The following is a 27,451-nucleotide window of genomic DNA, read 5'->3' as shown; positions in this document are numbered from 1 at the left end:
AGTTTGTTCTCAGTTTTTAACAGTCTCTTATGCTTTGGCTCTCTCCCACTCTAACCTCTTTTTTTTTTTTTCCTTCCCCTCCCTCATGGGTCTCCGTTAAGTTCCTCAGGATCCACATAAGAGTGAAAACATATGGTATCTGTCTTTCTCTGTATGGCTTATTTCACTTACCATCACACTCTCCAGTTCCATCCACGTTGCTACAAAGGGCCATTTTTCATTCTTTCTCATTGCCACATAGTATTCCATTGTGTATATAAACCACAATTTCTTTATCCATTCATCAGTTGATGGACATTTAGGCTCTTTCCACAATTTGGCTATTGTTGAGAGTGCTGCTATAAACATTGGGGTACAAGTGCCCCTATGCATCAGTACTCCTGTATCCCTTGGGTAAATTCCTAGCAGTGCTATTGCTGGGTCATAGGGTAGGTCTATTTTTAATTTTTTTGAGGAACCTCCACCCTGTTTTCCAGAGTGGCTGCACCAGTTTGCATCCCACCAACAGTGCAAGAGGGTTCCCGTTTCTCCACATCCTCTCCAGCATCTGTAGTCTCCTGATTTGTTCATTTTGGCCACTCTGACTGGCGTGAGGTGATATCTGAGTGTGGTTTTGATTTGTATTTCCCTGATAAGGAGCGACGTTGAACATCTTTTCATGTGCCTGTTGGCCATCCAGATGTCTTCTTTAGAGAAGTGTCTATTCATGTTTTCTGCCCATTTCTTCACTGGGTTATTTGTTTTTCGGGTGTGGAGTTTGGTGAGCTCTTTATAGATTTTGGATACTAGCCCTTTGTCTGATACGTCATTTGCAAATATCTTTTCCCATTCCGTTGGTTGCCTTTTAGTTTTGTTGGTTGTTTCCTTTGCTGTGCAGAAGCTTTTTATCTTGATGAGGTCCCAATAGTTCATTTTTGCTTTTAATGCCTTTGCCTTTGGGGATGTGTCAAGTAAGAAATTGCTACGACTGAGGTCAGAGAGGTCTTTTCCTGCTTTCTCTTCTAGGGTTTTGATGGTTTCCTGTCTCACTTTCAGGTCCTTTATCCTTGAGTTTATTTTTGTGAATGGTGTGAGAAAGTGGTCTAGCTTCAACCTTCTGCATGTTGCTGTCCAGTTCTCCCAGCACCATTTGTTAAAGAGACTGTCTTTTTTCCATTGGCTCTTCCTCCTCTGGAATACCAATTATGTGTAGATTATTTCTCTTTAGTGCATCACTTAGTTCTCTAATTTTCCCCTCATACTCCTGGATTTTTTTATCTCTCTTTTTCTCAGCTTCCTCTTTTTCCATAATTTTATCTTCTAGTTCACCTGTTCTCTCCTCTGCCTCTTCAATCTGAGCCATGGTCGTTTCCATTTTATTTTGCAGCTCGTTTATAGCATTTTTTAGCTCCTCCTGACTGTTCCTTAGTCCCTTGATCTCTGTAGCAATAGATTCTCTGCTGTCCTCTATACTGTTTTCAAGCCCAGCGATTAATTTTATGACTATTATTCTAAATTTGCTTTCTATTATATTGTTTAAATCCTTTTTGATCAGTTCGTTAGCTGTTGCTATTTCCTGGAGATTCTTTTGAGGGGAATTCTTCCATCATTTTGGAAAGAACTGCAGGGCACTTCCCCTGCATAACTTGAATAACTGCATTGGTGGGCGGGGCTGCAGTCAGACCTGATGTCTGACCCCAGCCCACCGCTGGGGCCACAGACAGACTGGTGTGTACCTTCTCTTCCCCTCTCCTAGGGGCAGGATTCACTGTGGGGTGGTGTGGCCTGTCTGGGCTACTTGCACACTGCCAGGCTTGTGGTGCTGGGGATCTGGTGTATTAGTTGGGGTGGATCCGCAAGGTGCACAGGGGCAGGAGGGGCAGGCTCAGCTCGCTTTTCCTTCAGAGATCCTCCTTGGGAGGAGCCCTGCGGCACCGGGAGGGAGTCAGACCCAGCACTGGAGGGATGGATCTGCAGAAGCATGGCGTTGGGTGTTTGCGAGGTGCAAGCAAGTTCCCTGGCAGGAACTTGTTCCGTTTGGGATTTTGGCTAGGGGATGGGGGAGGGAGATGGCGCTGGTGAGCGCCTTTGTTCCCCACCAAGCTGCGCTCTGTCATCCCCGGCTCAACAACTCTCCCTCCCATTGTCCTCTAGCCCTCCCACTCTCTGAGCAGAGCTGTTAGCTTGTAACCTTCCAGATGTTAAGTCCTGCTTGCTGTGCAAACACACTCCGTCAGGCCCCTCCACTTTTGCAGCCAGACTCAGGGGCACTGCTTGGCTGGCGGGTGCCCCTCTGCCCCAGCTCCTTCCCGCCAGTCCATGTAGCATGCCTCTCCGCCCTTCCTACCCTCTTCTGTGGGCCTCTCGTCTATGCTTGGCTCTGGAGAATCCATTCTGCTAGTCTTCTGGCTGTTTTCTGGGTTATTTAGGCAGGTGTAGGTGCAATCTAAGTGATCAGCAGGACACGGTGAGCCCAGTGTTCTCCTACACCACCATCTTCAGGATCAAAAGCCCCGTCTTTCTTTTTTTTTTAGTTGCAAAACAGCTTAGTTGCAGAGCCAACACCATAAGTTAATAACAGTGACAATAATAGTTATTTTACCACTTTAAAGACCTACTATGTGTCATCTGTTATGTCAGCCATATTATATACATTCATTTAAGTTGCACATTGAAACCTAAATATATGAAATAGAAACCATTATTCTCTCCATTTTAGAGATGAGGAATCTAAGATCATAAGAGGTAAATTGACTTGTCTAAGATTGTCCACCTTGTAAATGGTAAATCAAGATTTAGAGTCCCCCTTTCCCTACTAAGCCCCTCATGCTTTTGGCAACAGCAGCCTTCATCAAAATTTTGCATTCTGAACATTCTGGTTTGTGATAACTAAATTAACTTTGCTACGGTAAGAATCCCACCTCACTGCCCCGGAACCCTTGACTAACCAGAAGAAATAATTAGAATAAAGGCAATGCTAGGTGATGCTATTCTCCAACAACAATGTAATGGGATGTGAGTAGGTCGTGGTTTTGTTAGAGAAAGACCACATTCTGAAGGCATCCTCTCCTGGAGTAATTGCAAGGGCTTTATTTCTATTTTTTTCCAATGCTTATTTACTTTTGAGAGAGAGAGAGAGAGAGAGAGAGCACGCGCATGAGCAGAAAACGAGCAGAGAGAGAGGGAAATACAGAATCCGAAGCAAGCTCCAGGCTCTGAACTGTCAGTACAGAGCATGACGCGGGGCTCAAATTCACTAACTGCAATATCATGACCTGAGCAGAAGCCTTATGCTTAATCAACTGAGCCACTCAGGCACCCCGGTCTTTATTTCTATATCCATTCCTATATCCATTTCTATATCCATTCCTGGGATTGAATGGAGCCTATGTAAAATCTTAATTTTATATAATTGCTGTTAGTATTTATTAAGCATCCTAGCAAGGGGGAACCCAATTCATTGTTGAATACCCACACACCTGTCAAAAAAGGCAAAGGAGGGCTAACATCTATTTCTAATGGTGTTTGGTATTAGTTTACAAACCTTAATTTGATTTCAGATGTCCTAATTTCTGTTAATGATTATTGGTGGAAACATAAAAATGAAAAATAGATAAGTGTTCACAGATTTGCATGCTGAACTTCTGGGACTTTGGGACTTGGTGTAAAATTAGATGAGATTTAAAAGAAAAATAAAAAGAGTGACCACTTTTATATAAGTTTATTTATATAAATTTGGCTAGTTTATCTTTGGTGCCCATCTTTTGAAGGGTCAGAAAGTCCTAGAGGAGGTTCAGATTCATGCCCAAAGTGAGATATTCGAAGTTGGGGATTGTTTGGGTTCGAAGGCCAAGTTCCAAGAGTAAGTTCTACGATAGAGAAATAAAAAGATGGTGAGGAAGAAAGGGGGCTGTGAAATACAAGGAACCAGCACATTTGCCACAAACAGAGGTGGAATCAGCAAGCATTCTTCCTTTGGAAATTGGGAGGCAGGTGAATGATTTGGCCGTGCTGCAATACAGAACTGAGGCAGGCACTTTTTAAAGAGGTCCAGTTTAAGAATAAGATTTTCAAACTCCACCTCCAATAAAGTACAACCACCCCCAAATCCCATCTCATCTACCACCACCTCTGAAAAAAAGAGAAAAAAATCTTTATAAAGAAGCATTAGCCTTGGAAGGGACCTAATCTTGCAAATGAGAGCAACAAAGTTGTTAAGTGTATAGAGACAGTAAGCTCCTTGCAACAATATTTTCTCACATCATGCAAATCTAGTATAAGATGTTATTTTCTTGTTGTTTATTATGTACTTCATGCTCCTGCGAGATTAGTTTTGGATTTTTTCTTAAACTTTGGTGCCTTAAATTTGGAAATGTAACTTTGTATTAAAGGAGGTTTTCCATTTAATTAAAGAATGCATTCTAGAGCTTGACTACTAATTAAAATCCAACATTTGCTTAACGTGGATGGGTTAATAATTATAGGGAAATCTTATTATTTTTTGTACTTCATGATTTACTTGCTGTTTAATTTTGTACTCAATATTGTAATTAATATATGTTGCTATATTTGATTTTCTGTTTCATTTTTGAAAGTAAGAAAGTAAAAAGGGTTCCATTGTTTTTTTGTTTTTTTTTTTAAGAAAATTTACCAGCATGACTCTTTGCTTGATCATCTCATGGTCACATCTAAATTTTCCACCAAACTGATGTTGGCACCCGAAATATCATCTGCTCTTTTTTTCTAAGCAGATTATTGTACACCATTGTTATAGATCAGTATTAAATTTATTTGATAGCTTAAATTTATCAAGTGTGTTTTTGATTCTTAGGTTAAATCACGCAGATATAGAAATTTGAAAAAAAATGGTCTTCAAAAAGCTCACTGTCTACTATGAGAGACAGACAAGTGAAAAAGACTTTAGAAAATCAGTAATAAGTTACAATAAAGGCATGAGTTAGGGGTGCCTGGGTGGCTCAGTTGGTTGAGTGTCCAAATCTCGATTTCTGCTCAGGTCATGATCTCACAGCTCTTGAGTTCAAGCCCCTCATGGGACTCGCTGCTATCACCACAGAGCCTGCCTTGGATCCTCTGTCCCTCCCCAACTCATGCATACTCTCAAAAATAAATAAAACATTAAAAAGAGAATCATGAGTTATGTATTTAAGAAGAAGAGGAGTAGTGGGTTTAGAAATTATATCATAACCAAGTTTTCTCAGTTTGCATCCTACCCTTTCATGTGACTTATTAGCCTGTTGCCTTAGATTTATAACATAATCTTTACTCCATTTCTTATAATTTTCTTCTGCCTACCAGTCAATTTATATTAAAATAGTAAAATTGGTTAACAATATATATATTTGTAATTTCACCAAGTAACAGATAAATTAGCTTTTAACGAATCCAACATATTTAAATGCAGCTGCTTTGTGCCTGTGATTTGGGGTTCAGATATTAAGCCAATATTTGGTTAAGATCAAATAGTCATAGTAACAGGTGCTGCAATTTGAATCAGGTGCTGTTCCATGATCAGCTCACAAAGTAAGGAGGTCTTTCTATACTGGACAGTGGTTATTGTGTACAGTAAAGCTCTGGGATTGAGTTAGAATAACTCTTTCAAATATCCTTTGGAGAAATTGAATGTTTTGAAACATTAGTTGAACTGGAGTGAGGTCCAAGCTTTATTCCTTGCTTAGCAAATTAACACACTGTTGCACATATAAAATATGCCAACTAGAATAATGCCCGCCTTCTACCTTTTCTCTCACCTGGTCAAGTAATTTTCTCTCCAAAAGGCAGCCAGGAATATGGGCTATTTTTCCAAATTTCAACTTTATGGCAGCATCCAGATCATGCAAATGGCCTCAAAACACTGTTATGTAATACAATGTGTAATGTGTTAAGCATGCAAAAACAGTAGAATATTTTCCTCCAAACACAAACACACACACACACACACACACACACACACACACACACACACAAATAAACAAAATAAAATGTTCCTTTGGGCAAAATCTAAGCCTTCAATATTTTCCACCAAAAGAAAACTTTGAGAATTTTAAGACAAGGTCTTTGTAGGTAGGGTGTGATGCATGTATTTGAGAGGAGGAAAAAGTCCTCCATGTTATTATACTACATATTAACTATGATATTTGTGGTTATGAATAACTATATTCCTGGTAATGCTATTTATAATAAGCAATAATAGAAAGCATCTTCAAAGACCAAAGAGAGAATACTGGTGAGCTAAATGATCAATCTCTCCATGGAATATTGTATAACTATTTAAACTCTTATTTTGTAAGAATATATAATGACATATTAATTTTTCACTTAATAGTAAGTGAATGAAGCAATAGTATATACATAGTATAATTGAAACTACGTAAAAAAAATTAACAGGAAAATCACTATTATCCAGAAAACATAGTATGGAACAAAATTCACCAAAATATTAACTCATTTATCTATAATTCATTCATAGTTTTATTTACTTCTCTGCTTACTTACATGATATTTACAAAGGGCCTTTATGCTATAACAAATAGATATTGAGACTATAATAAAGAGAATAAGAAAATATGGAACATACTTTTTCCATATTTCTGGTTGTGAGGTTTTGATACTCTCTGAATTTCTATGTTTTCTATAAAACATGTAGAGTTTTTAATAATGGGAAAAAAACTAAGACATAAACAAAAGTAGAAATATTTTCACTATATCACAGATTTTCCTAAACCTGGATTTTGAGCATGGCTAACAGATACTCTCTAGATACAGCTGAGTTTCAGTAGCATTGGAAGGGACAGTAAATTTTGTTGTCACATGAAATCCCAGAGGAAAGTCCTTGGCAACATCTAATGATCTAACCTGAAATGGGTCCAAGGTGATTGCAAATCAATAGCTTAGCTCTTATGAAAAACATATCAGAAACTTAAAAAATCCAAAGTGGTAGTAGCTAGTTAGCCACACAGACCACACTGACTGACTGACATGGATTTTGTCTCAATGATAGCAGACCTCAAACAACAGCAGCAGCAACAACAACAACAACAACACCTTTCAAAAAAAGTCTCAATCAGTAAGCATCAAACACAATTTTACCAATTTGCTCTGTTGAACCCACATATTCTCTACCATCTGATGAATAACATTCACCAGTTTTTTTTTATCATATCATAATCTTCTGTCTTAGTCCTATTCTATCTCAATCCTAGTCATTTGTACAGAATGCCCAGACTCCTGCTAACTACTGTGATACCTGCTCATCCTCCTTTCCCATGAATATCTCCAACCTAGAAACACTGAATTCCCTCCTAGAGAATGTACACTTCATTTTTCCTCTTTGGCAGAGAGGATTAAAAATTGTCTTTCTCACTTCACAGAGCAAAATGGTGATGATAGAGCATCATCAGGCCCCCTAAAAACCTCCCTACCACCCTCTTTTCTTTGTACCTAGGAAACTGGCATTCCTTCCCTTTTACTTCATGTTCCCTGAGTTCAAACCCCAGTTCTTTAAGATGCCATTATTCTCTGGATGTGGATGGCTTAGTCGGTTAAGTGTCTAGTGCTTGATTTAGGCTCAAGTCAGGATCTCACCATTTGTAAGATCAAGCCCCACTTGGAGCTCTGCACTGACAGCTCAGAGCCTGTTTGGGATTCTTTTTCTCCCACTCTCTCACTCCCTCCCCATTCTCACCCTCTCTCTCTCTCAAAAATAAATTAAAAATAAACATTAAAAAATGCTGTTACTCTCAGCCTGCAATCTTAAGTCACAAACTCTAATACTCATACCTCATAAAAATATGAGTCAGAAGTGTGTTCTTATCTTTACCTAAAATGTTTCTATATATTTCTTCTCTCTTTTCTGGGACCTCTTGCCTATTTGAATTTCCATCTTGGTAAGTTCTTCTTAAATTCACTTTATATGTGTTAAACCAGCTGCCAACCACCCAGCTCAGATCAAATAAATAAAAAACAAGCTATATCTTTCTATTCCCATTAGGAACTGACTTTGCTCTACATTCTGCAGCATGGCAGGAGGTAGGATTTTTTCCCACAGAGTGAGCTTCACATCAGGTCAAATAATGACAGTGCCCTATGCGTGGGGCTTTACCAGGAAGCTATGGGATATATCAAATTATAATAGTACCCTGGAGATAGAGCTTTTTGAGGAGAGCCAAACCCAGTCTGCCCCTTCTGTGGTTGCAAAACTAGGACTACTGGGTTTCCAAGACTACCATGGAGCTGGGGAGAGGTGGATGGAAGGAAGCCAAGTTAAATGTCCCAAACATCCACTGTTCTTGATGGAGGTCCAGCGGGTTTTCTTAGGTAAGTGATCTTTATACTGTTAGAATCCTTTGGTTCATTTCCTGAGTTACGAAAAAGTTGACTTGGACAATTTTGCCCACAGTTTTGTTGCCTCTGTGGAGGAACAAATGCACAGGGGTCCTCATTCTGTCATTCCCAAAGTCCCTCCCTCTAGCAGTAAAAGCTTTCTGGGCTCTGAAAACAAGCAAAACCTGGAGCTGGGAATTAAACTTGCTCTAGGAACCTTGCAAGTAACCAAATAGCTTCATAGAGTTTTTACTTTTTATTTCTACTGAATTGTTTTAAGTTCTCTCAAAGTCTTATCTTTCTTAGACATTTGATTCCAGATAACTACAGGTGAATAATTCAATTTTGCCACCACTTGCTATAAACTACCAGCACTCTAGGGGCACCTGGGTGCCTCAGTTGGTTGATCATCTGACTTCAGCTGAGGTAATGAGTTCGAGCCCTGCGTCAGGCTCTGTGTGGACAGCTCTGAGCCTGGAGCTTGCTTTAGATTCTGTGTCTCCCTCCCTCTCTCTGCCCCTCCCCTGCTTGTGCTCTATCAGTCCCTCTCTCAAAAATAAATAAACATTAAAAAAAATTTAAACTACCAGCACTCCATTTACTGCTAGCACCCATGTTATTAGTGCCTTTAAAATTTAACCCATCAGAGAACCAATTATGGGTCCCATCCTTAAGATTTTGTTCCTCTGGCTCTACTTGTAGGATCAATATGAGTATCTAACAGAGAAACAGAGGCACTATAAGTGTTATGAGATAAAATATTTTTAAAAGAATTAGAAATTATACAATTACGGGAAGAAATACGAAAATGAAGGTCTAGAAATGAGTGGAAAGATCACAAAAATGTCCCCTAAGTATAACATAGGCACAGTTGAATGTATCAGAGTTTTCGGGGGAGTCTAAGACATCAAGTACATCCAACAACCAGGTGAGCTCACCAAGGGGAAGTTAGTGGAGGTATCCATGGGAATCACTGCTTATCTCTGTGGTGGTAGCCTGGGATGCTGTTGGTACACAAGGCCAGCAATCAGGAGAACAGCAGGACTTGGACAGGAGAAGAGGCAGAGAGGACGCCTTCCACATTTGTCCATTATACTTTGTAGACGACCTTCAGTATTGTAATGGTAGCTGCTTTACTGCTGCCATTGAAGCCTCAAGTTTCTTTTAGCCAACGGTATCTCAGAATCACATAGGGAAGGGGATTTTAGGATATAATGTTCCTGGATTAACCATGCTAACAGTGTAAAATATAAGCACAAGTCTCTACTGCAGAAGTGCAGGCTTTGAACTGGTCTGGGACTACAGACTTGAGGTGAGCCATAGCTAGTTTCTGGTTCAAGTTGGTTTTGCTTGTGTTCAGTAAGTGTTTTATTAAAGCGTGCATCTCAACTTGCACTTCTTTGCATTGGTCTTCTAAGACTACCCAATCAATAGGAACCTCAGTACCCAACTGCATACTGTCTAACCCAATACATCTAATTTAATTAGATTTTTTTCATAGTAACTTTTAGTAGGTACAATTATTTATTTGTTTGCTCTTTAAATTTCTTTAGTTTGTTGTATGTTTCCCCAACAGGAATATAAGTTTCTCAAAGCAAATAACTTTCTCTGTTTCATTTATTGTTGTATCTCTAGCATTTTTAACAGTAAATGGTACTTAGTGGGAATATTGTCAATGTCTGTTACCTGAATTAAATTAGGGCAGAATTTATCCTGGCAATAAAATAAAACTTTTATTTTAATATAATTTTCAAATAATTAAGTATGAATAAGAACTACAGCTGATCGTGTAGTTGATTTCATAACTAAATTCTCAATGAATATTTGTTGAAATAATGAATGAATAATGAGTAAATGTTTTCACTGCTTTCTGAACAAAAATAAAGTGAGGCTCTGAATGCATACTTGGTACAAAGTAGGTAAGTATGCTCTTACTACAAAATAGCAACAGTACAAATTTGAAGGTGGATAATGGTCTGGAAACACTGGAAACAAAGCATTCACTGCCAGGGGAAGCGGGGGCCATGGTAACCCTGGAAATAGTGATGCTGGAGTAGAATTATAGGCTGTGACCTGAATTCAGAAGGGAGGTGACATGAGACAAAAACTCAAACTTACCTCCCTCCCACAAGTTTACCAGATTTTATAGAATCTAGATAATTGGAAGATAGGTCTAGCTATATTGCCTCTGCAGGCATCAAACCAGGAGACATTTGGCTTACATAGCTATTGGGCTGTTTACTTCCATTCAAATTAACCCCTGGAAGTTAATCATGGATAATGTCATATTCAGCTTTGTTACAGGTTGAGCATGTAGCATACAGTAGCTTTCCAATAGACACTCTAATAAATATTTGCTAAATGGTAACTGCCCACTCCTTTCTCCTAAAGTCAGAGAAGATCTAACCACCTGTAAGACAGTGCCTTTCACACAACCTTGTGTTTTGGCTCCAAGAATCATGAGATCTCTGCCCAAGCCACACATTGCATTGCTGGGAGCGAAGGCTGTTTCCCTTTGGTGTCATGTCACTTCCACTTATACACCACTCCAGAGCTAACCCATCTTGCTTGGACTTTAATTAAATAACCTTCAAGGATGAAGTACCACAGGGGGCAAGGTCGCAGGGATAGCTACAATTATTTCCTGCAGCTATTGATTTTACACTAATGATCTTAAATGATGCATAGCTCTGGATCCAGCAATCTCACTCAGGATGGCAGGTGGGGACTTGCGCTTTGGCTCCCACAAGGGAACAGACCAATTTGGACAGATTTAAACTTGTTGATGCTATTTCTAAGTGTGAAGGAGGGTGGAAGTCTGAAATACGGAGGTTATACAAATATAAAAGAAGGTATAACATTAATGTGGGAGGCTATGGAGCCAAAAAGAACTGAGTTCAAATTACAGTTTTTCCATAATTGTTGAGGGCCTCAAGCAAGTAGTCCAATGCCTCTGAGTTTTGGTTTTCTCATCATTAAAATAGAGATAATGATGTGTATTTTATATTTTTTAAAGTATAGGAGATGGCAATTTAAAATCATTATGCATTGTGCTACAGTAATTGCTCTTTCCTTTTCTGCATTTATCTAAGGCATTAGATACATATTCCCTCCTAGAGATATTTATCTTGTAATACATGGAGCACCAAAAGCCTTTAAGTATCAAATAAGTATATAACTGATGATGTGATTGGAGACAGCCTATTAAGGCTCACATCCCAGCTATGGTAAAATAGGAAGAATACTTGACTTGGACTTCAATTAAGTGGGTTTAGAACCAGGTTTTACCCTGCTGTGTGATGGTAAGCAACTTTTTGGCCTCTCTGAGACTTTTGTCCTTTCTGGTAAGTATGTGTATCCCACACTGTGTTGTTTAAATGATAAAAGAGATTTAAAATGTGAAAGCATTTGACTGAAACATAAGTGCTACCAAATATCAATAGGCATTATCTCACAAATATGCCTTAGTAGTCAGAATATCTAAAGGACCAGAAATAGAAACATTTTTCACAGCTTTTCAGAGAGTATTGATTTAAAAACTACTACTGCTAATTCAGGACCTGGTATATACATGGAATAAGACATTTTTTCCCCATTTCTTTGACTTCTGAAGGCAAAAGTGAGTAACCATCAACAGGGTTGAAGAAATCACATCTCACAGTAGAAGATTACACTAAGAAACAGAGTTATGAAAACAATCATGAGTCATAGATAGCTTATTCCCTCTCTTTTCCCCCCAACCCACTCCCCCCTCCAGCAATCTGTGATGGTAGCAGTACTCCTTCACTTTATGGCAGAGAATTTCATGATGAAGAAATACTCCTGTGTCAAACTGGTATTTTCTCATACTAGTTCCTCATGGTACTTTTTTTTATGTTCATTTTATTTTTTTTATTTATTTTTATTTTTTTACTTTTATTTTTTTAAATTCACACCCAAACTAGTTAGCATATAGTGCAACAATGATTTCAGGAGTAGATTCCTTAAGGCTTCTTACCCATTTAGCCCATCTCCCCTCCCACAACCCCTCTAGTAACCTTCTGTTTGTTCTCCATATTTATGAGTCTCTTATGCTTTGTCCCCCTCCCTGTTTTTATATTATTTTTGCTTCCCTTCCCTTATGTTCATCTGTTTTGTCTCTTAAAGTCCTCATATGAGTGAAGTCATATGATATTTGTCTTTTCTGACTGACTAATTTCACTTAGCATAATACCCTCCAGTTCCATCCACATAGTTGCAAATGGCAAGATTTCATTCTTTTTGGTTGCCGAGTAATACTCCATTGTGTATACATATATATACCACATCTTCTTTATCCATTCATCCATTGAGGGACATTTCGGCCTTTCTATACTTTGGCTTTGTCGATAGTGCTGCTATAAACATGGGGGTGCATGTGTCCCTTCAAAACAGCACACCTGTACCCCTGGGATAAATACCTAGTAGTGAAATTGCTGGGTCGTGGGATAGTTCTATTTTTAGCTTTTTGAGGAACCTCCATACTGTTTTCCAGAGTGGCTGCACCAGCTTGCATTCCCACCAGCAATGCAAAAGAGATCCTCTTTCTCCACATCCTCGCCAACATCTGTTGTTGCCTGAGTTGGTAATGTAAGCCATTCTGACAGGTGTAAGGTGATATCTCCTTGTGGTTTTGATTTGTATTTCCCTGATGATGAGTGATGTGGAGCAGTTTTTCATGCGTCGGTTGGCCATCTGGATGTCTTCCTTGGAGAAGTGTCTATTCATATCTTTTGCCCATTTCTTCACTGGATTATTATTTTTTTGGATGTTGAATTTGATAAGTTCTTTGTAGATTTTGGATACTAACACTTTATCTGATATGTCATTTGCAAAAACCTCCCATTCTATCGGTTGCCTTTTAGTTTTGCTGATTGTTTCCTTCCTGTGCAGAAGTTTTTTATTTTGATGAGGTCCCAGTAGTTCATTTTTGCTTTTGTTTTCCTTGCCCCCGGAGACGTATTGGGTTAGAAGTTGCTGCGGCCAAGATCAAAAAGGTTTTTGCCTGCTTTCTCCTTGGGGATTTTGATGGCTTCCTGTCTTACATTAAGGTCTTTCATCCATTTTGAGTTTATTTTTGTGTATGGTGTAAGAAAGTGATCCAGGTTCATTGTTCTGCATTTCGCTGTCCAGTTTTCCCAGCACCACTTGCTGAAGAGACTGTCTTTATTCCATTGGATATTCTTTCCTGCTTTGTCAAAGGTTAGTTGGCCATATGTTTGTGGGTCCATTTCTAGGTTCTCTATTCTGTTCCATTGATCTGAGTGTCTGTTCTTGTGCCAGTACCATACTGCCTTGATGATTACAGCTTTGTAGTATAGCTTGAAGTCTGGGATTGTGATGCCTCCTGCTTTGGTTTTCTTTTTCAAGATTGTTTTGGCTATTCAGGGTCTTTTCTGGTTCCATACAAATTTTGGGATTTTTTGTTCTAGCTCTGTGAAGAATGCTGGTGTTATTTTGATAGGGATCGCATTGAATATGTAGATTGGTTTGGGTAGTGTCGACATTTTAACAATATTTGTTCTTCCTATCCAGGAGCATGGAATCTTTTTACTTTTTTGTATGTGTCTTCTTCAGTTTCTTCAAAAGCTTTCTATAGTTTTCAGTGTATAGATTTTTCATCTCTTTGGTTACATTTATTCCTAAGTATTTTATGGTTTTTTTTTGCAACTGTAAATGGGATTGATTCCTTGATTTCTCTTTCTGTTGCTTCCTTGTTGGTGTATAGGAATGCAACCGTTTTTTGTGCATTGATTTTATATCCTGAAACTTTGCTGAATTCATGAATCAATTCTAGCAGGTTTGGGGTAGAATCTTTTGGGTTTTCCATATAGAGTATCATGTCATCTGCGAAGAGTGAAAGTTTGATCTCCTCCTGGCTGATTTGGATGCCTTTTATTTCTTTGTGTTGTCTGATTGAAGAGGCTAAGACTTCCAATACTATGTTGAATAACAGTGGTGAGAGTGGACATCCCTGTCTTCTTCCTGACCTTAGGGTGAAGCTCTCAGTTTTTCCCCATTGAGGATGATATTAGTGTTGGGTCATTCGTATATGGCTTTTATGAACCCAAGGTATGAGCCTTCTATCCCTACTTTCTTGAGGGTTTTTATGAAGCAAGCCTGCTGTATTTTGTCAAATGCTTTCTCTGCATCTATTGAGAGGATCATATGGTTCCTGTCCTTTCTTTTATTGATGTGATGAATCACGTGAATTGTTTTGTGGATATTGAACCAGCCCTGCATCCCAGGTATAAATCACACTTGGTCGTGGTGAATAATTTTTTTAATGTATTGTTGGAGCCAGTTGGCTAATATCTTGTTGAGTATTTTTGCATCCATGTTCATCAGGGAAATTGGTCTATAGTTCTCCTTTTTAGTGGGGTTTCTGTCTGGTTTTGGAATCAAGGTACTGCTTGCTTCATAAAAAGAGTTTGGAAATTTTCCTTCCATTTCTATTTTTTGGTACAGCTTCAAGAGAATAGGTGTTAACTCTTCCTTAAATGTTTGGTAGAATTCCCCTGGAAAACCATCTGGCCCTGGACTCTTGCTTTTTGGGAGATTTTTGATTACTAATTCGATTTCCTTACTGGTTATGGGTCTGTTCAAATTTTCTATTTCTTCCTGTTTCAGTTTTGGTAGTGCATATGTTTCTAGGAATTTGACCATTTCTTCCAGATTGCCCATTTTATTGGCATATAATTGCTCAGAATATTCTCTTATTATTATTTTTATTTCTGCTGTGTTGATTGTGATCTTTCCTCTTTCATTCTTGATTTTATTTATTTGGGTCCTTTCCTTTTTATTTTTGATCAAACTGGCTAGTGGTTTATCAATTTTTTTAATTCTTTCATAGAACAAGCTTCTGGTTTCATTGATCTGTTCTACTGTTTTGTTTTGGTTTGGTTTGATTTGGTTTCAGTAGCATTAATTTCTGCTCTAATCTTTATAATTTCCCATCTTCTGCTGGTTTTTGGATTTTATTTGCTGTTCTTTTTCCAGCTTCTTAAGGCATAAGGATAGATTGTGTATCTGAGATCTTTCTTCCTACTTCAGGAAGGCCTGGATTGCTATATACTTTCCTCTTATGACCGCCTTTGCTGCATCCCAGAGGTTTTGGGTTGTGGTGTTATCATTTTCATTGGCTTCCATGTACTTTTTAATTTACTCTTTAACTTTTTGGTTAGCCCGTTCATTCTTTAGTAGGATGTTCTTCAGTCTCCAAGTATTTGTTACCTTTCCAAATTTTTTCTTGTGGTTGATTTCGAGTTTCATAGCATTGTGGTCTGAAAATATGCATGGTATAATCTCAATATTTTTGTACTTGCTGAGGGATAATTTGTGTCCTAGTTTGTGGTCTATTCTGGAGAATGTTCCATGTGCACTGGAGAAGAATGTATATTCTGCTGCTTTAGGATGAATTGTTCTGAATATATCTGCTAAGTCCATCTGGTCCAGTGTGTCATTCAAAGCCATTGTTTCCTTGTTGATTTTTTGATTAGATGATCTGTCCATTGTTGTGAGTGGGGTGTTGAAGTCTCCTACTATTATGGTATTACTATCAGTGAGTTTCTTTTTGTTTGTGATTAATTGGTTTATATATTTGGGTGCTCTCACATTTTGTGCATAAGTGTTTACAATTGTTACGTCTTCTTGGTGGATAGACCCCTTAATTATGATATAGTGCCCTTCTTCATCTCTTGATACAATCTTTATTTTAAAATCTAGATTGTCTGATATAAGTATGGCTACTCTGGGTTTCTTTTGTTGACCATTAGCATAACAGATGGTTCTCCATCCCCTTACTTTCAATCTGAAAGTGTTTTTAGGTCTAAAGTGGGTCTCTGGTAAACAGCATATAGATGGTTCTTGTTTTCTTATCCATTCTGTTACCCTATGTCTTTTAATTGGAGCATTGAGTACATTGACGTTCAGAGTGAGTACTGAAAGATATGAATTTATTGCCATTATGTTGTTTGTAGAGTTGGAGTTTCTGGTGGTGTTCTCTGGTCCTTTCTAATATTTGCTGCTTTTGGTCTTTATTAATTGATTGATTGATTGATTGATATTTTCATCTTTTCTCCCTTCAGAGAGTCCCCCTTAAAACTTCTCACAGGCTGGTTTAGTGGTCACGAACTCCTTTAATTTTTGTTTGTGTGGGAAACTTTTTATCTCTTCTTCTATTCTGAAGGGCAGCCTTGCTGGATAAAGAATTCTTGGCTGCATATTTTTCTGATTCAGCACATTGAATATATCCTGCCACTCCTTTCTGGCCTGCCAAGTTTCTATGGATAGGTCTGCTGCAAACCTGATATGTCTTCCCTTGTAGGCTAAGGACTTTTTTCCCTTGCTGCTTTCATGATTCTCTCCTTACCCGAGTATTTTGTGAGTTTGACTATGATATGCCTTGTTGATGGTCAGTTTTTGTTGACTCTACTGGGAGTCCAATGTGCTTCCTGGATCTTGATGTCTGTGTCTTTCCCCAGGTTAGGAAAGTTTTCCACTATGATTTGCTCACATAACCTTTCTACCCTATTTCTCTCTCCTCTTCTGGGACCCCCTATGAGTTTGATGTTGTTCCTTTTTATGAGTCACTGATTTTTCTAATTCTTAAATTGTGCTGTTTTGACTTAATCTCCCTCTTTTTTTCTGCTTCGTTATTCTCCATACGTTTGTCCTCTATATCGCTGATTCTCTGTTCTGCCTCATCCATCATTGCTGCCATGGCATCCATTCATGATTGCAGCTCAGTTATAGCATTCTTTATTTCATTCTGACTTGTTTTTACTTCTTGTATCTCCACAGAGGGGGATTCTAATGTATTTTTGACTCCAGCTAGTATTCTTATTATCGTGATTCCAAATACTGGTTCATACATCTTGCTTGTGTCTGTATTGGTTAAATCCCTGGCTGTCGTTTCTTCCTGCTCTTTCTTTTGGGGTGAATTCCTCCATTTTGTTATTTTGAAGGGAGAAAAGGAATTAATGAGGTAGAAAAAATTAAAATTAAAAAAATATTAAAATTAAAAAATTAAAAACACACACACAAAATCAAATAAATGATGCTAGATCCCAGGTGTGTTTTGGTCTCAGTGTTGAAAGGGGCTTGATAGATTAGAGAAAAAAGGGGAAAGAAGAAAAAAATGGAAATTGTTTGAAAATTTGAAAATATTACTATACTGAAGTAGACTAAAATGAAATATTGGAAGTAAACTAGAATTTGAAAAAAATTGACACAAAAGTAAAAAATATAGTAGAAAAAATTAAGGAAAATATTTTTAATAAAAATAAAAATAAAAATGAATGTTTTCTCTTTCTGTATTCAAGAAAAAGAAAAAGAAAAAAAGAAAAAAAGAAAGAAAAAGAAAGGTGAATAGATGGACCTGCTAACAGACTGAAATACAACTGAAATTACTTCATTTTCCCCTAGAAGTCAGACTATGAAGTGTCTCATAGTCCATAGACTAAGCAGGCGATGAGACTTCTGTTCTTGAAGAGCAAGGTTGGCCCAGTTGGGCGGGGCTTAGTGTAACGGCTCTGTTCTCCACTAGATGGCGCTGCTAGCCTACTGGGGTGGATTCTTATGGTGCTTGTAGGTGTGTATGCGCATGCATGGGAGCGGTGAATATGGCGTCACCCAGCTACCCAGTCTCTAGTATCCGAACTCTGTTTTCCCCGATCAGTAATCGTGCACCCATCCTTTGTCTTCAGCTTTGGTCCACTCCCCACTTTTACACTGTCTGTGACCAAGCCCCAGGTAGTACCTCTCTTCTGAGTTCCATCTAAGATGTGGCTATTTTCCCCAGCCCCTTACTTCTGAGGGACTGTGGCTTTGACCCATTCCACCCCTCTGCAGAGGGTCTCACCAAGCAATGGCTGAATGCCAGCTGCACCCAGGAAAGTTCGCTGGACCGTGCTGCTCCCAATGCCCAGAGACTGTGGCTAGGTGCCAGCCTGCCCCCCCAAAAATTCACGAGATAGTGTAGCAGCAGCATTTCAGGGATTATGGAAAATCACAACACACATCTGGCACCAGGCTTCACCCTTAACGACCTTATTCCAGCGCCACTGAATGTGGCCATTTTATGCAGTCTGCTGGGCCCAGGTTGCCTCACAGCCTCTACCAAATGTCATTCCAGCAGTGGAACCTCTTTTCTCCATGTGGCCCAAGATCCTCCTGGGCCCCACTCTACTCCTGGGGATTCACCCTTCCCACCAAAATACCGCCAGGTATTGAGCTGCAGAGTTGCAGACTTTGCGCTTCCCTTGTTTACAGTCTTAATGGAATTTAAACCCTCTCCTTTCTCCTTTCTCCCTTTGTAGTTCAGTCCCTGTGGCTGTTTCCAATTTTCCACTTTCTCTCCAGCTGCTTTTGGGGAGGGGTGCTTTTCCTGTATTCTCCCCAACATCTCTATCCCCTCTCTGCATGTAAAAGCACCTTCCTGCCCTCTGTGGCTTCTCTCTCCCCAAGTTCACCTCTCTGTGCCCCATACCTGCTGAATTCTGTGATTCAGGTTGTGCAGATTGTTGTGTTAATCCTCAGATCAGTTTTCTAGGTGTGCAGGATGGTTTAGTGTTGGTCTGGCTGTATTTCATGGCTGTGAGACACACAAAAACCTTCCATGCCATCTTGGCTCCCTCCCTCATGGTACTTTTTATGTTCTAATTTTTTGAGACTATTTCCCCAATCCTTTGGGTTGAAATACTCACACTCTGACTCTAATTTAGTGTCTCTGAAATTAACATATTTACTTATTTATCTTTTTCTCCAACAAGTATACATTCAGTACCTTCTATACATACTCCCTGTGTGCTAGGTATTAGAAGTCCCATTAAACAGCTTCAAATTGCTTATAGTTAGAAAGCAAGTCAGATGCATGACTAATGTCCCGATAGTGAACACAATAAGGGACTCTGCCTAAATTCAGGATGCAATGGAGTGCATTTGGAAAGAAATGATGGCTAAGTTGAGAACACAGGGGTGAGTGGATTAGGGTAGTGGTGCTAGGGATAGAGAATATGCTTCCAGGGAAAGCTTGAGAATCTGTAAATAATTTCATATATGTGGAGCAGAGTTAGGATAGGGTAGGAAAGGTAGTACATAAATGAGATGGACAGGTTATATGACTAATCACATCCTACATTTTGGTGGACACTGTGATGCCCACCCACACCTCCCTCCAAGCATTTCTTTTCTTGTCTATTGGGAGTGCTATTGACCAATAGCCTTCATTGTTAGGGAAGCAACACTTTGCCATTCAGGGATTGCTCAAAATCATAACCTTTCTTGGGCTAGCCCATACATAATGGTTACTCATTATGTGAGGGAGAGGATAAAAATCTGACCATGTCCACCCAACTTGGGACTACTTTGTAAGGCCACTCTAGCCCTATAGCACCCCATGAAGTGGCTAGTACTTTCCTTGGCCCTGAATCACAGTTCAACAACTCTTTCTGCCTACTCTTGCTCCCTTCACCTTCACTCCAAAGGTTTTGATATTGAAGGCGGTACCTAATCACTGTCTCAAAATCCACTTCCCAGGGATTTCAGCCTACTGTAGACATCATCACATATCTAGGATTAGCTCATCATGCTGTACAGCAACCCTCATTTTACAAATAGAAAATTGAGACCCAGAAAAGAAATTTGTCAAAGAACCACTGTTTGTCATTGGCTGAATAGTTTCTAGAATCCAGGTATCTGGGCCTCTAATTCAGTCCTCTTTCCCTATAATGGAAACATTGCCATTTGTTTGTAACTTTTGTGAACTGAAAAGAGAGGATTTTGCAAGTTGACCGTATATCCCCTTGCCATTGTCCTCTCTCATTACTATATCCTCACCTTCTGTGCTATAGCCACAAGAACTTATTTTCAGTTCTCCCGGTGTGGATGATGAGTTAATTCAGTCTTCATTATCTCTGTATAATTCTTCAGATAGAGTCCTATCTCCTGGCCATTGGCTGCACATCTGAAACAAGAGTTTATCCATGGAGTCTCTTGCCTCCCCTGGGAAGAATTAGACAAATTTGCCAGCTCCTTCATACCCTTGTAATGTACATAACTCATACTCAATCTTTTCTTACATTTTCCCATGCTAGGATTAAAGGTTCTTAAAGCTGTGACAATTTCCCTCCTCATTTCTATATCTGCATCACTTAGGACTAAATGGAAAAAAATAAATAGAAGAAATTATGAATTTACAAAGACTTCTAGGCATATGAGCGCCTTCAAAATAAATAATGATTGTGTTGATAGTAGTAGCAATTACAGTAATCATGAATATTTGAAAAAGGATAGCACATTAAGGAACTTGGACAAATATTTTGTACCATTAATAAATATCACCCAAAATATGGGAAAGATGTAGTAAAGGGTGATTCTATATCTTTTCAAAATTATACCAGAGTATTATCTAACAGGTCCACCTAAGAATCATTTACTTTTACTAAGTGAATGCACAGTTGACTGACTTGCTATTTAGTATTTATTAGAACCATGAATCTGTAAAATTACACATTTTGAGATGTTTTTTTTCTGGTAGAAAAGATATCTATAAAGCTTATGGATTTATTGCCTGCCCTGTAGTGATCCAACATTCTTTCTTTCAGTGCCTGTTTTTACTCAGTTTCTCTAATTCTCCTTTGAACTAGATTTACCATCCCACTGTTTCTTTCATTAATGAGTTAAACAAACTTTGACATGTGCTCACTGTATGTTAGTATAAGAGGCATGTTTCTCATTTTTTGAAAATTATACTTTGACAGTCCTTGATGTGAGATGACCAAATTAGCAATACCTAACTTATTTTACAGATGTGAAAGTAAGACTTAATGAGTTGAATTGCCTGGTGCAAGATTTTTATTAGTATGTAATGGTGACAGGTTTCAAATCTAATTCTCTTGACTTCAGCACTTGTATGTGCATATAAGAATCGTGGATATGGTTGGGAAAGTATCAGATGGTAGGAAGCTAGTTCCCAGAAGAGAGGTAGGTGTTAGAGTGTTGAAAATATATGATACTGACTGTGTGGTTTTGCCAGTTGTTGGCCCCAATAAATAATCTAAGAAACATTTGAAGACCACATTCTTTCCATTGTCTATAAATTTTAACACCACTGTGTTTGTGCTGAAATTTAACAATTTTTCTACACTCATTTTATTTTTTTTTAATTTTTTTTCAACGTTTTTATTTATTTTGGGGACAGAGAGAGACAGAGCATGAACGGGGGAGGGGCAGAGAGAGAGGGAGACACAGAATCGGAAACAGGCTCCAGGCTCCGAGCCATCAGCCCAGAGCCTGACGCGGGGCTCAAACTCACGGACCGCGAGATCGTGACCTGGCTGAAGTCGGACGCTTAACCGACTGCGCCACCCAGGCGCCCCGTCTACACTCATTTTAATAAGGAATCCTGGCATGTATGAATGTAAGTGGAAGAGTAAGAAAAGAAAGAGAAGGAGAGAAGAAAATCTGTGATCTTCCTCATATAATAATATTTTATATCTATTGTTCTGTTTTCCCTGAGGAACATTCCTATAAATGACACAGAAAACAAGGCAGGTTATTGTAAATGAGATTTGTGGGTGATGGGCCAGACAGATAGATCTTAAACCAGTGAAGCATCATTTTTTATGATAAATGATACCTTTATGAGATTTGTCCTGTCCCTCGAGAAGAAAAACAAATCTTCGTAATTTTTTTATTATATCTTTGATCTGAGTGACAACATTTATGCTTATTCAACCTATTCACCAGGGATGAATTTCAGAGTAGAATGAAGGTCTATGACATTCATGTAATTAATACTAGATAAATGTCATGGGTCTTTAGAAATGTGGAAATAGCCTTTCAGCCTAAGCAGCTCAACATCATTTCACATGCATTTAATTAGTATCCACCATCCAAAAAGGTGTTACAGGGAACATCAGTTCCTTTCCTTGTGCCTTAGGAAGTGTCTTGAACGTGTGTATTCCATGTAACTGTAGAATTATCATGATATAGTGGGAATAATTCATTTGAACAATGATAAAATTGAGGGACAGAATTATTTAAGCACCTTATGCATAATTATAAAACTAGGAAGTGATTACACTGACATATATATACCAGCTACCACGCTCAGGAAAACCCACTTCTTCCTCTGTTGAGAATTGGGAGGGAAACCATTGAGAGGTGAAGAAGGAAAGCATCATCCTAACAACTCATATCTGCTGAAGTGACCTAATGCCTCAACATGGTAAAAAGGTGTGTATCCTGATATGTCTCAAACCAAAACTTGGTTCTTTCTGTGTATTAACATGATTAACATGATTATTATGTATTTCCTCTCTCATCATGCATAGTTCAAATGTTCAATATGTACCAGGCAATGTGAAATAATACAAGTTGCATAGAATAAATTCTATGAAATAGTACAAGAGTAATTTGGTAGAACACATTGGAAACAACGTAACCCAAATGTATTAAAAATAAAGATTTAGCAAAACCACACTCAGATATCACCTACGCCAGTCAGAGTGGCCAAAATGAACAAATCAGGAGACTATAGATGCTGGAGAGGATGTGGAGAAATGGGAACCCTCTTGCACTGTTGGTGAGAATGCAAACTGCTGCAGCCGCTCTGGAAAACAGTGTGGAGGTTCCTCAAAAAATTAAAAATAGACCTACCCTATGACCCAGCAATAGCACTGCTAGGAATTTACCCACGGGATACAGGAGCACTGATGCATAGAGGCACTTGTACCCCAATGTTTATAGCAGCACTCTCAACAATAGCCAAATTGTGGAAAAAGCCTAAATGTCCATCAACGGATGAATGGATAAAGAAATTGTGGTTTATATACCCAATGGAGTACTACGTGGCAATGAGAAAGAATGAATTATGGCCCTTTGTAGCAACATGGATGGAACTGGAGAGTGTGATGCTAAGTGAAATAAGCCATACAGAGAAAGACAGATACCATATGTTTTCACTCTTATGTGGATCCTGAGAAACTTAACAGAAACCCATGGGAGAGGGGAAGGGAAAAAAAAGAGGTTAGAGTGGGAGAGAGCCAAAGCCTAAGAGACTCTTAAAAACTGAGAACAAAGTGAGGGTTGATGGGGGGTGGGAAGGAGGGGAGGGTAGGTGATGGGCATTGAAGAGGGCATCTTTTGGGATGAGCACTGGGTGTTGTATGGAAACCAATTTGACAATAAATTTCATATATTAAAAAAAATTAAAAAATAAAGATTTAGAGAAAAATATGCCAAGAAACTTATAACCAAAACCAATATTATAACAATATTAATAACAGATAAAATAATAAGTAAAAATTCAAGGGAAATTTATTATGTACAAGGAACAGTATTTTACACTGATAAAAATAATGAATACTCCACCATGAAAATGTATGTATGTGTATAACCTTAACAGTATAAGATAAGATAAATATGAAGAAACAAGTAATGGATATATACGGGTAAATTGACAGATATGAGGAGGGATTAAATAAACACTTTTTGGAAACCTCATTAAGCAGAAAACATATTATTAAACATACATATGATTTTAAATACATAAATAACAATTTGACATGACATGGAGAATGTGCCTCCAACCAAAAAGAATTGCTAATATATGTGATTTAAGTCAATATAGGACTGATACAGTAATAGAAATCTATTGAAGCAGAGGAGAGAACTATGCATACATGGAAATTTGAAGTGATACAGCAAATCAATGGTGAACAGGTAGATTTAAATACTGGAAAATTTGACTTTCTATTTAAGAAAAATAAGTAAATTGGTACTTATTTTACATACAAGCCAAATATACATTCCAGATGGATTAAAAACTAAAGCATGGAAAGTGAACCAAACAAAAAAAAAAAAGCCAGAACCTTAAAACTTGCAGAAAGATTTAGAACAGAACATCTGTTTGACCTCAATATAGAAGTATTTATAAAATTATGCACAAAAAGCATGAAACATGAAAGAAAGGATTGACAAATTTGAATACTCGATTTTTAAAGACACATTTACAATCCTTTAGCAGAAGCAGACAAAGCGTTAGCATCTAGAATATGCAATGCAAATAAATAATGACAAACAGCCCAACAGAAAAGTATAAGGTATTTGAACAAGACATTCATAGAGGGACTAAAAAAATATTCAATGTATTCACATCAAAAGATGTCCTCATCCTGTTCCCCAGAACCTGTGAATATTGCCTTATATGGCACAAGGGACTTGCACGTGTGATTATTTCAAAGATTTTGAGATGGACAAATTATTCTGGATCAGCCAAGTGGGCCCACTGTAATCACGTCTTTATAATCCTATAAATGTTTCAGTTTTACAGATTATTACCCTAAAATTCTAGAGGCTAGAGGCCCAAAATCAGTTTCACTGGGCTGAAGTGTCGACAGAGTTGATTCCTTCCTGTAGTCTCTATGGGGAAATCTGTTTCCTTGCCTTTTCTAGTTTCTGCAGGCCACCTGCATTCTTTGGCTCATGATCCCTTCTTCAGATCATTCCCACTTCTTGCTTCCGTTGTCACGTCCACTTTCTCCTTTGATCCTTTTGCCTCCTTCTTACTGAGAAAAATCAAGGAGATGATGTATGCAATTTATCTTTGGCACATAGTGGGAAATTAATAAATATTGCCATTAGTATTTCTGTTAGCATTTCCACTATGACAAGGATGGATGAAAAACAATTGCTAATTCATACACTAAAAAAGGATAGAAATGAGGGATAAAGTAGAAGGAAGTACTGTATCTGAAGTGAGAAAATTTTTAATGGAATTTAAAAATTGTAGGTGTGTATCAGAAGGCAAAGGGGATGGAGGTTCTTAAGCATTCCACTCTCCCCTTTGCACCCATCCCAAGAAGAAGAATTTATAATCTAGTTAAATCTTAGATACATTATTAGCCAGATGGGTGGTTGTCTATGTTAAAATCTTCTGTGCTCTTTCTACTCTTCCATACACGTGTCGAGTATTAAGATGATCTATAGAGTATCTATATAGTTACCATCTAAACCAGGAGACCTTTAAAAAGAAAAGAAGCATCGGGGTGGCTCAGTCGGTTAAGCGTCTGACTCTTGATTTTGGCTCAGATCATGATTTCACAGTTTGTGAGTTTGAGCCCTGTGTCAGGCTCTGCTCTGACAGTGTGGAGCCTGCTTAGGATTCTCTCTCTCCCTCTGTCTCTGCCATTCCCCCACTTGTTCTCTCTCACAAAATAAATTTTAAAAAACTTAAAAAATAAAATAAAAAGGAAAGAAGCATTATTAAAAATTATACTGGGCCGGGGCGCCTGGGTGGCGCAGTCGGTTGAGCGTCCGACTTCAGCCAGGTCACGATCTCGCGGTCTGTGAGTTCGAGCCCCGCGTCAGGCTCTGGGCTGATGGCTCAGAGCCTGGAGCCTGTTTCCGATTCTGTGTCTCCCTCTCTCTCTGCTCCTCCCCCGTTCATGCTCTGTCTCTCTCTGTCCCAAAAATAAATAAACTTTGAAAAATTATACTGGGCCAACAGTTTATACTGGGGTTATCTCTTGCATAGCAGAGTGTATAGCCACCCTACGGGTATGGAGATATTTGTCTTTTCTTGCATGTGCCCAACTTGTAGTACATCTGGTGTTCTCTATGGTACATTTTTCACCAAAGCTACAAAAGTAGTAAAAAAGAACATGAACCTGACCTAGTCATTTTTCTCTTCATTCCAGTCTCATGTAGATGACACTCTGTGTTACTCAAAGTTTGAAATAAGTCTGGCCAGCTTTCTTTCTCTTTCCTGACTTCCGTTCACCATGATTGTTCTCATCTACTGAGATCTGTGAATGTGCATAGAGGGAAAAACAGAACCCCTCTGCTCTGTATTAAACAATGTAGCTAATGACAAAGTGTTTCTTTTGCCTTTGTCCCTGTATATTCCTATTTTGGGGACAGAAAGAATTTATACTATATTGCATATAATAAACGTAAACATCTTTTGTTCCCCTGAGCACAAATACCATCTTAATACTACTGAAAAAAGCATTAATTTCAAACAGTCAAGTGTTAAGCTTTCACACTAAATATTAGGATGTCTCACTTAGGTCCAAATATTGACCTGTGTTTCTCCTTTCTTGTGTGCACGGATGTATGTGTGCATATATGCATATTTTACATATAAAACTTACAAGTAATATTAAAACATAATATTTTCCTTATATTATTATTTATATTTCAATATTATATATTCTGTATATAAATTTTATATAAAATATTATACATTGTGTATGCATCCATGCATGTATTCATGTATATGTGCATGTGTGTACATACATATAAATTAATGTGTGTGTCATCTATTTATTGTAGGGTTTTTTTTTCTCTGTGCTGCCAGCATATTCTCACTGGTTTATTTATCCATCTTGCCACTACCCATTCACCCATTTTTTTGTATAATAAATGTTGTCTTTTTTCCTACTACTTTGACACTGATGATATTGTAAACACCTACCTTGGTAAACGTATTTGTAAACAAAACACAAGCACTGGCCTACAGATTTCTCATTTAGAGGGATATTATTTGTGATCACTTTAGGAAAATGGTATAACGAACACAAGAAAGTAGAGGCAGTAACTGCTCAAAATATCTGACTGAATTTTGACATTTGAAAATCTGATCTATGTTATGATTCCCTTTTTATGATGGTACTAGTAACTTGTTTTCTTGTTTGGGATTGTTTTTGTTAGGAGTATGTATCTATCTAACAGCATCCTATTCTGCTCTGATCTATAACATAGTAAAATCACATGTCTAAGGACTTAAAGACTGGTACTTCTTTCGAACAGATTCCTATCCACTATTAATTCTTCCAGCGTTTTACTGAATGCTTTATATTTGCCCTGCAGGATAATAGGCATTGTGATAACAATGGGAATTGAATGGATTCTCCTGTGCCCTGTGCCCCCAATGAGCTAGTAGTCTAGTGGGGATGAGAGGCAGATTAATAGAAAAAAATACCTAAACCAGGGTAGGTTGGAGAAGGGGGAGGTCAGGAAAAGCTTTCTTGACAATTTGTTTTTTTGAAGGCAAGGTACCTGTTACTTGGTAGACAGGAATACAAAAAACATTCTGTGGGCATGGTAC

The sequence above is a fragment of the Lynx rufus genome, unplaced genomic scaffold (genome assembly GCF_022079265.1).
Source record: "Lynx rufus isolate CCGP_SWC_20201006 ecotype Redwood Valley unplaced genomic scaffold, mLynRuf1.p SCAF_9, whole genome shotgun sequence".
NCBI lineage: Eukaryota > Metazoa > Chordata > Mammalia > Carnivora > Felidae > Lynx > Lynx rufus.
Note: the sequence above shows the minus strand (reverse complement) of the source record.